Source organism: Meriones unguiculatus, chromosome 7 (assembly GCF_030254825.1).
Source record: "Meriones unguiculatus strain TT.TT164.6M chromosome 7, Bangor_MerUng_6.1, whole genome shotgun sequence".
Lineage (NCBI taxonomy): Eukaryota > Metazoa > Chordata > Mammalia > Rodentia > Muridae > Meriones > Meriones unguiculatus.
Window position 1 is genome coordinate 94,959,276 of NC_083355.1, and position 14,604 is coordinate 94,973,879.

The 14,604-nt window shown below is 40.0% G+C and overlaps 1 protein-coding gene across 45 annotated transcripts in view; it reads left to right on the forward strand.

The window, feature by feature from the left end:
- Nrxn3 (neurexin 3) overlaps nucleotides 1-14,604 on the forward strand; it is a 1,566,538-nt gene that overhangs the window by 294,295 nt on the left and 1,257,639 nt on the right. The gene's annotated exons all lie outside the window — the stretch shown is intronic.

The following is a 14,604-nucleotide window of genomic DNA, read 5'->3' on the forward strand; positions in this document are numbered from 1 at the left end:
GCCCCATAGTCAATCCTTTTCCTCCCAATTGTTTTTGATCATGGTAGTTTACCAAAGCCGCAGAGACCAAACTAGGAAAATATACAGTTGCATGAGAAGCAGGTTTGGGGTTAATGCTATACATTTTGCTAGTTGGTGATGGTCTCTGATGGAAAACTATGTTAAATGCAACTTAACTGAATCACAATGAGGTTGACCATCTTCTCAGGTTAATCCAACTGTTATCACTGATAGGATTTCTCTTTGGTGTTTCAGTCTTCCCCATTCATTTGTTAAAGTATCCGCTATCACTAGAGAATCTCTGAGTCAGAGGGAAGGAAGGACTTGCTGTGCATGGGTGTTGGGGGCTGGAGGACAATGTTGTATGTCATCCGGGGAACACTGTCTATATACTTTGAGACAGGATCTCTCATTGGCCTGGAGCTCATCAGTTAAACTAACCTGGTTTGTCAGTGAGTCTTGCAGATCTGCCTTTCTCCACCTCCCCAGCTCTGACATTCTTACATGGGTTTTGGGAATCAAACACAGTTCCTTGAGCTTGCCCTGCAAGCATTTTACTGATCAAGCCATCCCCTGAGCTGTAATAATGATTGTTTTAATTTTTTATTATTATTTGTTTATTACAATTTATTCAATTTTTATCCTGGCTGTGTCCCTCTCCCTCATCTCCTCCTAATCCCACCTTCCCTCCCTCTTCCCCCCTATACCCTTCTCCTAGTCCACTGATAGGTGAGGTCTTCCTCCCCTTCTATTTAACCCTTACCTATCAAGTCTCATCAGGACTGGTTGCATTGTCTTCCTCTGTGGACTAGCAAGGCTGCACCCCCCGCCCCAGGGGGAGGTGATCAGAGAACCTGTCACTGAGTTCATGTCATAGAAAGCCTCTGCTCTCCTTATTAGGAAACCCACTTGGAGACTGAGTCTATATCTACATCTGAGCTGGGGTTTTAGGTCCTCTCCATGCATTGTCCTTGGTTGGGGTATCAGTATCTGCAGGGCCCCCAGGGTTCAGGGTTTTTTGTTGTTGTTGTTGTTGTTCTGTTGGTCTCCTTTGTCCCCTCTAGGTCTTTCTATCTCCCCCTTATTTCACAAGATTACCTGCACTATGCCCAAAATTTGGCTATGAGTCCCAGCCTCTGTTTCGATACCTCCATCAGTATAGTCCACAACCAGTTTGGAAATCAATCTGGCACTTCTCAGAAAATTAGGAATAGTGCTACCTAAAGATCCAGCTATACCACTCCTAGGCATATATCCAAAATATGCTCAACTATACAACAAGGACATTTGCTCAACCATGTTCATAGCAGCTCTATTTGTAATAGCCAGAAGCTGGAATCAACCCAGATGTCCCTTAGTGGAGAAATGGATACAGAAATTGTGGTACATTTACACAATGGAATACTACTCAGCTATTAAAAACAAAGAAATCATGAAATTTGCAGGGGTGGGAACTAGAAAAGATCATTTTGAGTGAGGTATCCCAGAAGCAGAAAGACACAAGAGACATGGTATATACTCACTCATAAGTGGATATTAGTCATATAATATAGGATTAACATACTAAAATCTATAGTCCTAAAGAAGCTAAACAACAAGGAAGACCCTAGGGAAAATGCTCAATCCTATTCAGAAGGATAAATGCAATACACATTGAAAGCAGGAGATGACAGGGAACAGGACAGGAGCCTACCACAGATGGCCTCTCTGTAATACTGATTTTTGATATTTAAACTGTGATGTCTGTTATCTCAGAACTTGGCTCTCAGTTATATATATATTTATAAATATATATATATAAATAGTTAATATTTTAATATATATAATAGTTAAATATTAAATACTCAAGCAAGCTATTTAATTTATACAAAAGAAGATTCTGATCCATCCTCTCTAGAGGCTAACTGAAGTGTTGTTCCACTTCTCAAAGGAGAACCTCTGGGCGGAAATCAGAATTCAAAATGCTCCTGATAAAATCCAGGTGTGAAGGGAGGTTGTGGAATTAACCTTAATCAATGACTAAACTGCATGTAACTCCAGAGCGGTTGAAAGAGATTCTCTACCTCAAGAAACCCAACAATGTTACTTTGTAACTCTGCAGATGGAACCCACAGCCTTGCACATGGAAGGCAACACTCTGCCCCCCTCCAGGTATAGAGAAGCAACAATCTATTATTTACATGAGGAAACTGAGGCTCACAGAAATACCGCTACCCATAGATACAGATTAAATTGGAGGGAGTGGGGGGAGCTGTTTTAGTTCATGACTTATATTGGCTAACTTAGATTACACTACTGGGTGAATTTTCCAGTGAGAGCCTCCTTTAGGAAAGGCTACAACATTCTTTAATATGAACCGAGACAGGCTCCTACACACATGAACATCAACAACAACAAAGCATTGAGAAGACATGTTTGTGTCTTCACTAGGATAATTATGAGCCTACGTATAATGCCAAGAGTGCAGGCTTTTGTTGTAGCTACTGCACAAAACACTGGAGCTCCAGAATCTAATAGCAGACAATACTAAATAATACAGTTAGGGAATCACATAATTCAGTTACAGAGTAAATGTCAGGGAAACACACCGAAGCAAAGGCACAAGTGTTTCTAGTGGGCACATCTAGGAGTTTCCTGATTTTTGTTTGTTTGCTTGTTTTGTGTTGGTAGCCCCTTCTTTATTGTTTTTCAAGGTAGGCAAAGCTTGAAGTGTCCAACTGGGGCTCTAAGGAACCCCAGTTGGAGATTTGAGCAGCTGAGCAAGGAAGTGTGAGTTGTACATCATGGGCATTTTTGTTAGCTGATTTTAATGCACTTTTGACTTTTCTTCTTGTCATGTGGTTTCCTTTAACAGGAGGAGAAGGAACTAGGCATGCCCAAGACATGTCATTCTTTCCCAATACTGCTCTTTATAAACCATTGCACAGGAGGGAATGGTATTGGAACATGGAATTTGCAGATGGGAGGGGGTTGTGAATAGGGCTGTGAGCGAGAGTCATAACAGGAGATGAAAGATGCAGCCACTGCTATGGTTCATCAAACATCCTAATCTGCAGTAGAGAAAGCCAGCTGCTGGCTAGTGTTAAACCTGTATTCTTTCTCTAAGAGAATGGGATATTTCACCACCATTCTTTTAAAATGAGATGAAAAGCAAGGGGTGGGGAAATTAATTAATGTCAGCAAATGAAGCATGGGATGCGAGTCTGGATATGATAATGGCTGTGAATTAGTGTAGAAGAAATGGAATGGTGGAGAAAATGAGCCATGCCAGCATGCTGCTTTGGGATGGACTCAGCTACCCCACCATGCATTAACTCTTCTCTTGCCTAATGCTATGTTCTGTACCTCTGTTATTCTCAGTCAATGCTCTCCCACTGCAGAGAATCAAAACTGAACTAGCACAGCCTAAGCTTTCCCTATAGGAGCCACGTTTCCAGAGGACACGTCTACATTGTGACAATGCCTTTCTAAAAGATGAATAGTAAAGCGTCACATCTGCTTACTACGTTAATGAAACCACACCAAAAAGAAGCAATTGTGAGCATCTTGCTTAGTAGAACCATATTAAGTAGAAAGCAAGCTGGAGGAAAAAAGGAGAGTGTCATTTTAAAATAAATTGTTCCCTCCCTCAAATCCAAAGAATACATTTGAGACTTTTTCATAAATCTTCCAGCTTCATTCCATGCTTTTCAACATGTGTCTCAAGTTGTGCTTTTAAAACGTCATTTCATGATTCCAACCAGCATCTTCACGGACCATTTCCTGCATAGCAGGTACTATAGAATGGACACAGATGAATCAGGAAGACTCCATTCTATAGCTTTATCCTTCAAGGCCATGCTGTGGTGCCTGGCATGTCATAAGCGTAACTCATTGGGGCGACTATCAACATAATTTCATTTAATTTATACTAAATATTTTGTGAAGTGACAATGAATTTCAGAAGTTCACAGAGCCCTTGGAAACTTACTGATTCTTGGTTTCTTTCTGTTATTTTCCCCTTTTCTTTCTTTCCTGTACCATAAACTTGGCCTATTAGGAAAAGAAATGTCAAAACATACTTGTAATAACCTTTAAATGTTAACATCTAAGACATCATTTGCTAACATAAAACTTCATTGCAATATAGTTACAAGGTCTGATTCAGTTTAGAATTGATAGTGATTTACACTATAGTATAGGCAAGTGGCTTGGTAATGGACCCCCAGATAAGAGGTTTGTGGGCTGTTTATATCATTTGAGGTTCTTATCATTAGGTATCTTTGTTTTCAAACTACATAGAACCAATACCAAAACTTTATTGTGTTTGGGATTTGTGTGTGTGTGTGTGTGTGTGTGTGTGTGTGTGTGTTTGTATTTGTATGTATGAAAGCATTCATGTACATGTGTGCACTTGCTTAAGAAGAACAAAGGTTAAATTTAGATGTCCTTCCTTGGGTGCCATTCATCTTATTTTTGAGAAAAGACCTCTCATTGGCCTAGAACTCACTGAATGGGCTAAGCTGGCTGGCCATCCAGTTAACCCCATGTGTCTGCCTCTCAAGAACTAGGGTTAGAAGCATGGACCTACATAAGCAGCTTCTTTATGTGTGGTATGGGGACTATGCTACTAACGCCTGTGCAGTAAGTACTACTTCATGGATCATCTCCCTAGCCTGTGTCTGAGACTTTCCTTGAAACTCTGAAACAACAGTAAGAAGAGATGGCTAGATGAAACTGTGTCAGTAGTAATGTTGAACCTGGAAAATGGTAGCCTCCTATAAGTACCCTGACTCTCCTGAAGTTACACGAGTTCTTGAGACTTCAAGTCAGGTCCTAACACTTGCTCTGGAAACACATTACCCACTGAGCCCTTTGCTCAGTCCTCAACACTTTTTAGAGAATGTTAATAGAGTATAGTTCTTCTTTTCTAGGGCTCTGTGAACCAATTTTTAGGAGGCTGGCTTGTAGCTGGGTTATGCACACACTCTGTTTTTTTTTTTTTACTTTTCATTAATCTGTTGACATTTAAGACAATAGAGACAGTTATATCTGGGGGGGGTAATAATCAACAGAAGAGGATCCATTTTTGGGACTATATTTGTTGAACTTTGTGATGGTCTCTCTCTTTCTTCTGCTATGGTGGATGAGATGCTATGAGAGTCTGGTCTTGACAGAGTTTGCTTATAGGAAGACAGAGAAAGCAGTATTCTAAAGTAAGATTCTATAATGGATTCTTCCTTGTTAACTTCTATGAGAAGCTGATGTCAGAGGTTATGAGCACCAGGTATCATCATTGATTTGGGCAATCTCAGTCCACACAAGGTGGATGAGACTTTGGTTATCTTCAAGATAATAGCTGCTTGTGAGACATTCAAATTCTGTTTCTTTGACTGAAAGGTCTAAAGGCATGTGTAGGTAGATCTTGAGGTTGTTAGGAAATTGATTCCAAGACTGGATGGAACCAATATGAATAAATAGGCTTTACGAGCAGGCTGAGGACTGGGTTCCTCCATTTACTTGAGTCTTGATAATCTTCTATTTCTAGTCACTGCCATGGTCTGTGTAACTTTGTGAATATACCCAACACTGCCTGGCTTTAGATTTGTGGTATGAACTCTTATCACCATTAAAATATTCATATTCCTGTTGCTCTGCTTTCTTAAATGATATTTTCCCATGTAGACTATGGATGATATTTTTAGAGCATGGTTTTGAATCACTTTCACCTGTACTCTGAAAAATTCCTTTCAGTACTCATTTACCTTTTTGTACTAAGTCTTAGGATAGGTCAATGCACACTTCATGCATGGTCAGGATACAGACCATTCTTTACATTATGTATTTACCTCTGGGCTGTGTCAGTTCAAGAGAGGCAAGAAACCAATACATTTGGTCGATGCCTATCACTTTTGTTTAACAAAAGCTTCATTCTTATATTTAAAGAATAAAGTCTTGGTGGATATTTGGTCATTAGTTTTCCAATACTTGAAATGTGATAGAAAAAAAGTAAAATCATGTATTTAGTTCTTGGGTACCCTGTTTACTTCAAAGGAGGGGGGCATTAGATTTATGTTATTATGATTTATAACAAAACACCACAGACTAGGGGACTTAAGCAGTGACAATCAATGTCCTCATCCCTCTGGAAGCCATAGACTCGAGGCCAAGGTGTTACCAGGTTGGATTTTCTTGTTGGCTTGCAAGAGATCATTTTCTCTATGTTCTCACATGTTCATTCTTCTATCTATATACATATCCCTGATCTCTGTGTCCAAGTCTTCCCTTTTTCTCAAAATACCATTTGATTAGTATCTTAGTCAATGTTCTATTGCTTTGAAAAGATACCATGGTCACAACAACTCTTACAAAAGAAAGCATTTAATTGGGGTTTACTTGCATTCAGAGGTTTATTCTGTTATCATCATGGTGAGAAGCATAGTAACACAAAGGCAGACATGGTAATGGAGTTGTAGCTACATCCCATTCTACATCTAGATCAGCAGACAGCAGGAGAAGAGAGACACTGGGCCTGGCTTGAGCATTCAGAAAACCTAAAGCCTTTCCCCAGGGACACACTTCCTCCAACAGGGCCATACCTACTCCAACAAGGCCACAGCTCCTAATCCCTGTCAGGTAGCACCACTCCCTGATGATCAAGCATTCAGATATATGATCCTATGGGGTCATATTCAAACTATATATTTGAATATTGAATATATTCAAACTATATTCAAACTACCACAATTAAGGACTGTCCCAATGTCTTCATTTTAATGTGATCACTGCTTTAAAATCTTTGTTTCCATATCCTGTTGCATTCTGAGGTAGTGGGTGTTAGGGTTATAACATAGAAAGATTGAGGGAAGCACAGGTAGGGTGATTATATATCTTAATTAAAAGTAAAAAAAAAAGTTACAAGTAAAAGCCGGCAATATGGCTCAGTGGTTAAACACACTCTCTACACTTATAGAGGACCTGGGTTTAATTACTAGCACCCACATGGCGGCTCACAACTGTCTCTAACTCTAGTTCCAGGGTATCCATTGCCCTCTTCTAGCCTCTTTGACTACCAGGAATATATGTCATAAGCAGGCATATGTATAGGCAACACACACACTAAATTTTATACTTAAAAAGGACAGAAAAAAATAAACAAATTGACCTGATCTGAACTCTGTTCTGAATTCTAGAAACCTCTTTGAAAGTCTACAATTAGTTTTGTGTGTGTGTATTTCAGAAATTAGAGATTTCATAATGACAGTAAAAGCATGTACTAAAGGAATCGTGGCTCTGTGATTTTTTCTTGGTATTGTAGAGGGCAACATGACTATTACTGCTAACAAATTCTGAAGGGAGAGATGGAAGTAGGATGAGTAAGTCAGCTGCAGAAGGAATGTTGTCATGTTGGGTAGAGGAAAGGGAAAATATATAGAGAAGATGGGGAGATAAAAGGAAGAAAATACAATAGGATTCAGAGAATAAGGGTGAGAGGGAGAGGAAGATGAGGAGGATACAATGACAGGAGAGGAAAGGGGGTCCATGGAAGGGAGGAAATGGACAAGGAAAGAGGGTAGAGACCAAAGAAGGAGTGCCATAGAGGGAAGAGAAGCTGGTATAATCAGCACATGCCATGGCTGAAAACAAGCTTTGAATTTGGCCTTCTCTTGGGAGATTTAGCTTCATAGGAGGGAACAGAGGCTGAAGTGACTAGATAAGAGAGATACAAAATGGCAAATAAGTAGTGACCCTAGAACGAGAAGGCTTGGATGTTGAGGATGTAGAGGGCTGAGCCATCCAACATTAATGAGCATAAATGTGTACACAGATTGAAAGTATCTCTCTGTGGGCTGTTATGCCAGAAGCCCTGTATGTGCCACTGGATGCTGTGAATGAGAAACCCATTACTGTGAACATGAACCCACTCACTCGCTAGGCAACATGGTTTATGAACCCAAAGCTCTTGTTGGCTGCCAGGCTATCCATCTCCTCTATGCTTCTGTGATGTTCTTGATGTGAAACCCAGTACTGTCACCCTTGCCAAGTCCTTGGCCCTCGGCTACAAACTTTCACTAAATTCTGAGATGGGAACAGATTGGCAATATGAGTGTGTGCATTTGGGAGAGATGTGAAAGCATCCTTCACTCTGGGCTACAAAATCAGAGGATGTTTTTGCATTTTCTGTGGGCCTGGTCGTTTTCTTCCAGAAAGAACTTCTGTTGTGGTCTCGTGACTTCTTTAAGATGTTCGGGTCACACTAGAGCATGGTGTGGCTTCATCCTTCCTCAGAAGGAAATGTACTTCCCTCTTCTTCAAAGGGTGAACAAACAGTGTTAGTAGATGAATGTGGACTTAGGTGAAAATGTTTGTGAGACAATGAGAATTTGGAAACCTAAGGAAGCAGATGTCAGGGTTAGGCTGAGCTGGGAGCAGAAGGGGGGGTTAGGAAATTATTCAGGTGGGGTGGGGGTTGTAGAAATAAACCTCAGGAGTTGTTAAGTCCATCTGGGTCTGTCACAAAGGAGGTGAGGCATAAAAGCAGTTTCTAAATGCCATGTAATTTTCTGTTTGTTGCCACTGAGGAATGCCAAAACTTCCAGATAAGCCTGTTATGACTATTAGACAAGATGTCTGGCTTAACCGAACTACATATATGTAAAGTTATCTTATGTAAATACGATGCAGAGTGAGCCTCTTGTGAGTGTCAGCTTATTGTTATTATTTGAAAAATTTGGACTTGACGTACTTATTTTTCTATAGTTAATAAATAATACGGTTTTGTAAAATTTATAATTTTACAGAAATTACTTTCAAATGGCCAGTCCTAGAGTCAACTAAGCTGTTTGCTACTAGATACAGTTGCTGGGGCCAAGCATGGAGGGCCTGCAACCCTTACATTTGCCAGGAGGATACTGTATGGAAGATTCTCATGTATGAATAAGACCACATTAACAAAATGACAATAGAAAGTTTTATGGCTCTTTAGAGATTTTAAAATATTTTTCCACCTGATTTTCTTTTCAAAGCCAGCCAGTTTTGGCTTGGAACTCATGATCCCACCCACCCCAACTCCCAATCACCACCCGGTACTGCAATTATAGAACATGTCGCCATGTTCTATTATATAATCGCCTGGCTATTATTACAGTTGTAATACAAAGGAAGTCCTGAGACAGGGCAGGCTAGGCGACTTATCCTAGATCACATGGCTATAATTTTTACATGCTAGTCTTTGTTTTTTGTTCATAGTCAACCCAGAGTAATTGTAGACTGCCCTTTTGTCTTCTCTGAGACTTGCCATGCCAGGCTTTCCTAGCTCTGTAAGCCATTTGACTTATTTGGAGAAAAGTTACATCGCTGATTCTCCTTGGGATTTCTCCTTTGGGCCTGGCAGGGTATCTGGGGCAGGGAGAGTCATGAGGAGAAAAGGATGCTTACAAGCGAGGCTCTCCTCGAAAGTGTTAGGATGGCATGTGTTGGTCCACTGGCCCCAGCTGCCAGATGATGGGAACTGGGATCAGCTGTGACCTAATTATGAGTCTGGTAAACCTGCATTGTGTCCTTCATTTTCCAGCTCATTGACCACCCAGAGGGGGAAAAATGGATGAGATTCTGGTCAAGTCCTTCCTGCCACTACCATGTGGCCAAGGTCACAGGCCAATGATATTCAAAGGGAGTTTGTGGGGAGGTCTTTGTTGCACTCTCTGAATGGAATGGACTCCCAACAAGGCAGAAGAAAAGGAGAATTAGCAGATACCCTCACAGAAGCTCATTGGGATTGGAACGTATTCTTGCAACCATTGTAGATCAGGAATTCCTGATTTGGCATTCTTGTGATTATCTAAATTAATATGAGCTGCTCTCAGTAATTACACATATGCAAATGCATGAAACTACCCATTTCTGGTCTATACCATGCATTTAATGGCTCTTTGTTGTCAAAGGCTGAGTTTAAATTGTGCTAAGAATGCAATTTTGTACTGACTGAGAGCCCAGCTCCACATCCCAAACCAAACACACCATCTCTGCATCACAAAGATAAGTGCTATTGACACAGCTTTTTCCTGTTGAAAGATAGAACCCACAACCACCAAGTGATGCCTACGCACTTTACAGTTGGAACGGTGTCTAAAAGTTTTCCTTCTTACTATTTTTTTTTCTTAAGTCCTTATGGGGATAGCCCTACCACCAGCACAGAACTTGGAACCAGAGATGCACAGACTTAACTGAACAAACTGGGCACCATTGACTCTGCTACAGCCTCTTAACCACTATTTTCTCGGAGTCAAAATTGAGGATGAATAATGATAACATGTCAAGGCTGTTCTATGGTTAGGAATGAATGAGATATTATATAGGGTGTACACTGTAAGGCTGTAACATAGAAGAGGTTATGAAAAAAAATCCACTTCCTTCTCAGTTATCCAAGTTACAGGGTATGAAACAGGAGGACAGCTGTTAGGTGACGTGTTATGTTAGTCCATGGTCTCTGGCGTTTGGGATTTTTTTTTTCTTACTGGATTATCAAGATTTTGGTTAACTAAGAATATTTTTTAAAGAATTGCTATTGATGGATACTTCATAAAATGATTACACAAATTAATCTACCTCAGAGATATATGAAAATTTAATAATATCTATTACATAGTTTCTGCCATAGGCACTAGGTATTATTTTTAGGTATGTTAGTTTTAGCATTGGTATAATGTAAAATTATTAAGAAGCAAGGCCAAATTCCTTAGCATGGCATAGAAATTTCCTTTCCTGCACACAGGGATCTCATGTCTATCACTCCCAGTACTCAGCAGCTTATCAACACAAAATTGTTCCATCAAGAGCTTCCAGACATAAAATCCAGGCTGGGAAGATGAATGTAGATGAGGTTAAGATGCTTAACATGACATCTATCTTTTCCCTCCATTGTTGACTTAGACAAAGACCCAAGATCTCTGTAACCCGCAATAAGAGCGAATGTCTACATCATCATCTCACAGATTCAAGTGTATATTAATGTGCAGGAATGAATTTTCCATGCATAAGACTTGTTTGGAAGTGTTGTATGAATATACCCATTGTAATAAATACACTTTCAACCCACTGACTATATGTCCACACACATCTTTAGCCAGTTCTAGCAACTCTTGAGAGGGAATTACCCTCTTAGAGGATGCTTTCAGAGCCAAAGATGTGGCCAAAGTGAACAGAGACTATTCAAATGATTGGATATCTTCTTTTTAGCATGCTGTACATCTTGTGTCCCAATCTTATCTCCAGCCACTTGAGGCCTTACAGGTTATTTTCAGACAAGAACAACTTAGCAGCAAGGATAAATTACAAACACATTTCACCTTTGGATCACTCTCTTTGGGGGAAGGTGATGCTATCCAACAGACTCATCTTTATGTAGAGAATCATATCTGAGAAGGAAAGAGAGTTGGCGCTTAGAGGTAAAATGACTTTCAGTGATGCTGTAAAATGTAATTTTAAAAAGTCCCAGATTTACTAACCTCTTTCATTACAAACTGGGAGAGAACTGATATAAACAAAAATTAAGACATTTCACACACGTACCCCCAAGATTAAAAACAGAACAAAACAACTTACTGAATATCTGGATTTTCTGTCTCAGAATTTAAGGTCAGTGTTGGCACAGCAAAGTAAAGTTGTTGAGATAACCTTTCAGTCTGTGAAACTGCCATTTCCTAGCCGTGAGATGCCTATAGAACAAATGGACAAATGATTGTGTCTTTTCTGTATGCTCTTCTAAGGGATGAAGCTTAACATTTCCGTCCCTTAGAGATGGCTATTTTGAAAAGACTGTTGCCAAGGGAGCTAGTTAGCACAAATATGGCAAATTAGTTTCCAACTACAGTAGCAATTCTTTTCTATTAGTTTGTTCTTCCTGAGATATCATTGGTATTCATAGTTAACATCACCTTTCTCAGAGCTCTTTCTTTGTGATAGATACCCAGTACACCTCACACAGGGACTATCGAGGGAGTTTTGAATATATTTTTTAATTAAATTGGAAGCCAAGAGCAGAAAGCAAAATGCTTGTGTTCTAGTTACATGTGAATCCATAGCTAGTTTATTTGGGTGTTTTGGTGAAGGGATTGAGACCACAATTGCTTCAAAGAACCCTTGTGGAAATATTTTATCTTCCTGAAGGTTTTCAAATCTAGTGTCTGAGTCTTTATGATTGAGGGTTCAGAGGTGAAGGATTTAGTTGGAACTTGAAGTAAGTGCAAAAAGTTGCAGGAGGAGGCAACAGAACAGGTAGCCCCGGCTAGGAAGAGTATCTGCAGCCCCGCCAGCTAACCGACCTCTGGATAACTTGCATCTAATTCTTTTTCAATCGCATAAAACGTGCGGGTTCTGCCCAGAGATGCAGTGAGAGCTATCTACTGGCTGCTTACAGTATGTATTTATTATGAAGTGCATGAATAAATCACCACTTAAACACAGCAAATGCAGCGCTATTAAAAATTAACAGAGACTCTGTTGTTTCTTGTCCCCATCATTTTCCCTTTCCTGAAACAACATTCTGGAAAACTACCTAATAGCTTGAGCAGTCTCTGGGGCAAGGTGTATTTTACTGATTCTTTAACATAGTCAGGCTGGCCTCTTTGTAAATGGCCCAGATCTGAGAAAACTGTTCTGAAGTAAGTGCAGGACGGATTGATCCATTGGCTATGGAAGCATTGGCCTAGTAAAATTCTCTTTAGAAGCTCAGACATCTTGTCTGGCATGCCCTGAAAAAGAATTCCTAGCTTTTTCCTTTCATGTCACTCTACATTTTGTTAAATAATCTGTACACATATGTTAATGTCTGTTGTGCACATGTATCTTTATATTTGTGTTATGTTCTGGACATACATCCAGAAATGGTCATTTCTCAATTAGAATTCAGGAGCCTACCACAGAGGGCCTCTGAAAGACTCTACCCTGCAGGCTATCAGAGCAGATGCTGAGACTCATAGCCAAAATTTAGGCAGAGTGCAGGGAATCTTAGGAAAGAAGGAGGAGATAGTAAGACCTAGAGAGGACAGGAGCTCCACAAGGAGAACAACAAAACCAAAAAATCTGGGCCCAGGGGTCTTTTCTGAGACTGATACTCCAACCAAGGACATTCATGGAGATAACCTAGAACCCCTGCACAGATGTAGCCCATGGCAGCTCAGTGTCCAATTAGGTTCCATAGTAATGGGAACAGGGATTGTCTCTGACATGAACTGGTTGGCCTGCTCTTTGATCACCTACTCCTGAGCGGGAAGCAGCCTTATCAGGCCACAAAGGAAGACAATGCAGCCACTCCAGATGAGACCTGATAGACTGGGATCAGAAGGAAGGAGAGGAGGACCTCCCCTATCAGTGGACTTGGGGAGGGACATGGATGGAGAAGGGGGGAGGGGGGTGTGATTGGGAGGGGAGGAGAGAGGGAACTACAGGAGGGGTACAAAGTGAACAAACTGTAATTAATAAAAATAATACATATAAATATATAAAGATAAATGAGAAGATTAAAAAGAAATATGTTAAACGATGGCAAACTTTGTAATAGAGCAGAGTAAGGGGATGGAGTCCTAAGTTAAGGACAAGGTCACATTTGATCCAAAGATGATAGCACCCTGTAGATGCTTGTGAAGGCATGCCAGCCGGGGTGTTCGGAAAGAATCAAATGAGGATGAAACTTAACTACTGTGAATAAGGATGTAAGGCCCTTTGGACTATGGAAGGGACTTTAAATTTCTTCTGAAGTAAATGGAAAACATCACAAGTGCATAATGTGAACTGACTCCAATTTTAAGATTGCCTTTTGTATTCTTGATGTGCCAAGAACAATTTCGTTGCCCTGGGATTCCAGTTTGCTGTGTGTTATTATGTGACCATTTACTTTAAAAGTGATGGTGGTACCAGAATCGGAGGCTATTCATTCCTGGTAAGGGATTGTAGCATTTCACGGTGAACTCCTTGATACCGAGATTTCACCAGAAGATTGTATTTTACATGAAAAATCAAACTCCAAGTGTTTGTGTCTGAGAAAAGAGCAGCATAAAGAGTAACACATTTCCCGAGTGCAAGGTTTGAATACCTTTTCATTATTTCCAGGCAATAAGGCCATAAACATAATGAGTGGTTATGTAATTATGCAATCATACTGTGGGGTCAGAGACCTCATTACCTCTTCATGGATAAATCTGCCTTGTCAAATTTTCATGATCCTCTTTAAGAATATACCTCCCCATCACCTACATAATGAAAGAAGCCACATCCCGGTCTTTGAGAAATTGTATTGATTTGTAAGATGTAAGAAGAAAGAAATGATAAGTTACTGTTCTCACAAATCTAGAAATAAACACCACCTTTTATCTGCCACTTGGTTTTCTGTCTTAAATATTCACAATAAGTCCATGAATCTACTCATTCATTTATTTATCCATCTATTCGTCCATCCATCCACTCACCTATCCATACATCTACTCATCTATCCATCTATCCATTCAAACTTCTATTAACTAGGCATCACACTGGAAAGAAATATATTTTATGGTTAATATGAACTATATATGTAGTTTTGAGCTGGAATTGGACCTTGTTCAGTTTTCTTTCAAGGAATGACTTTGA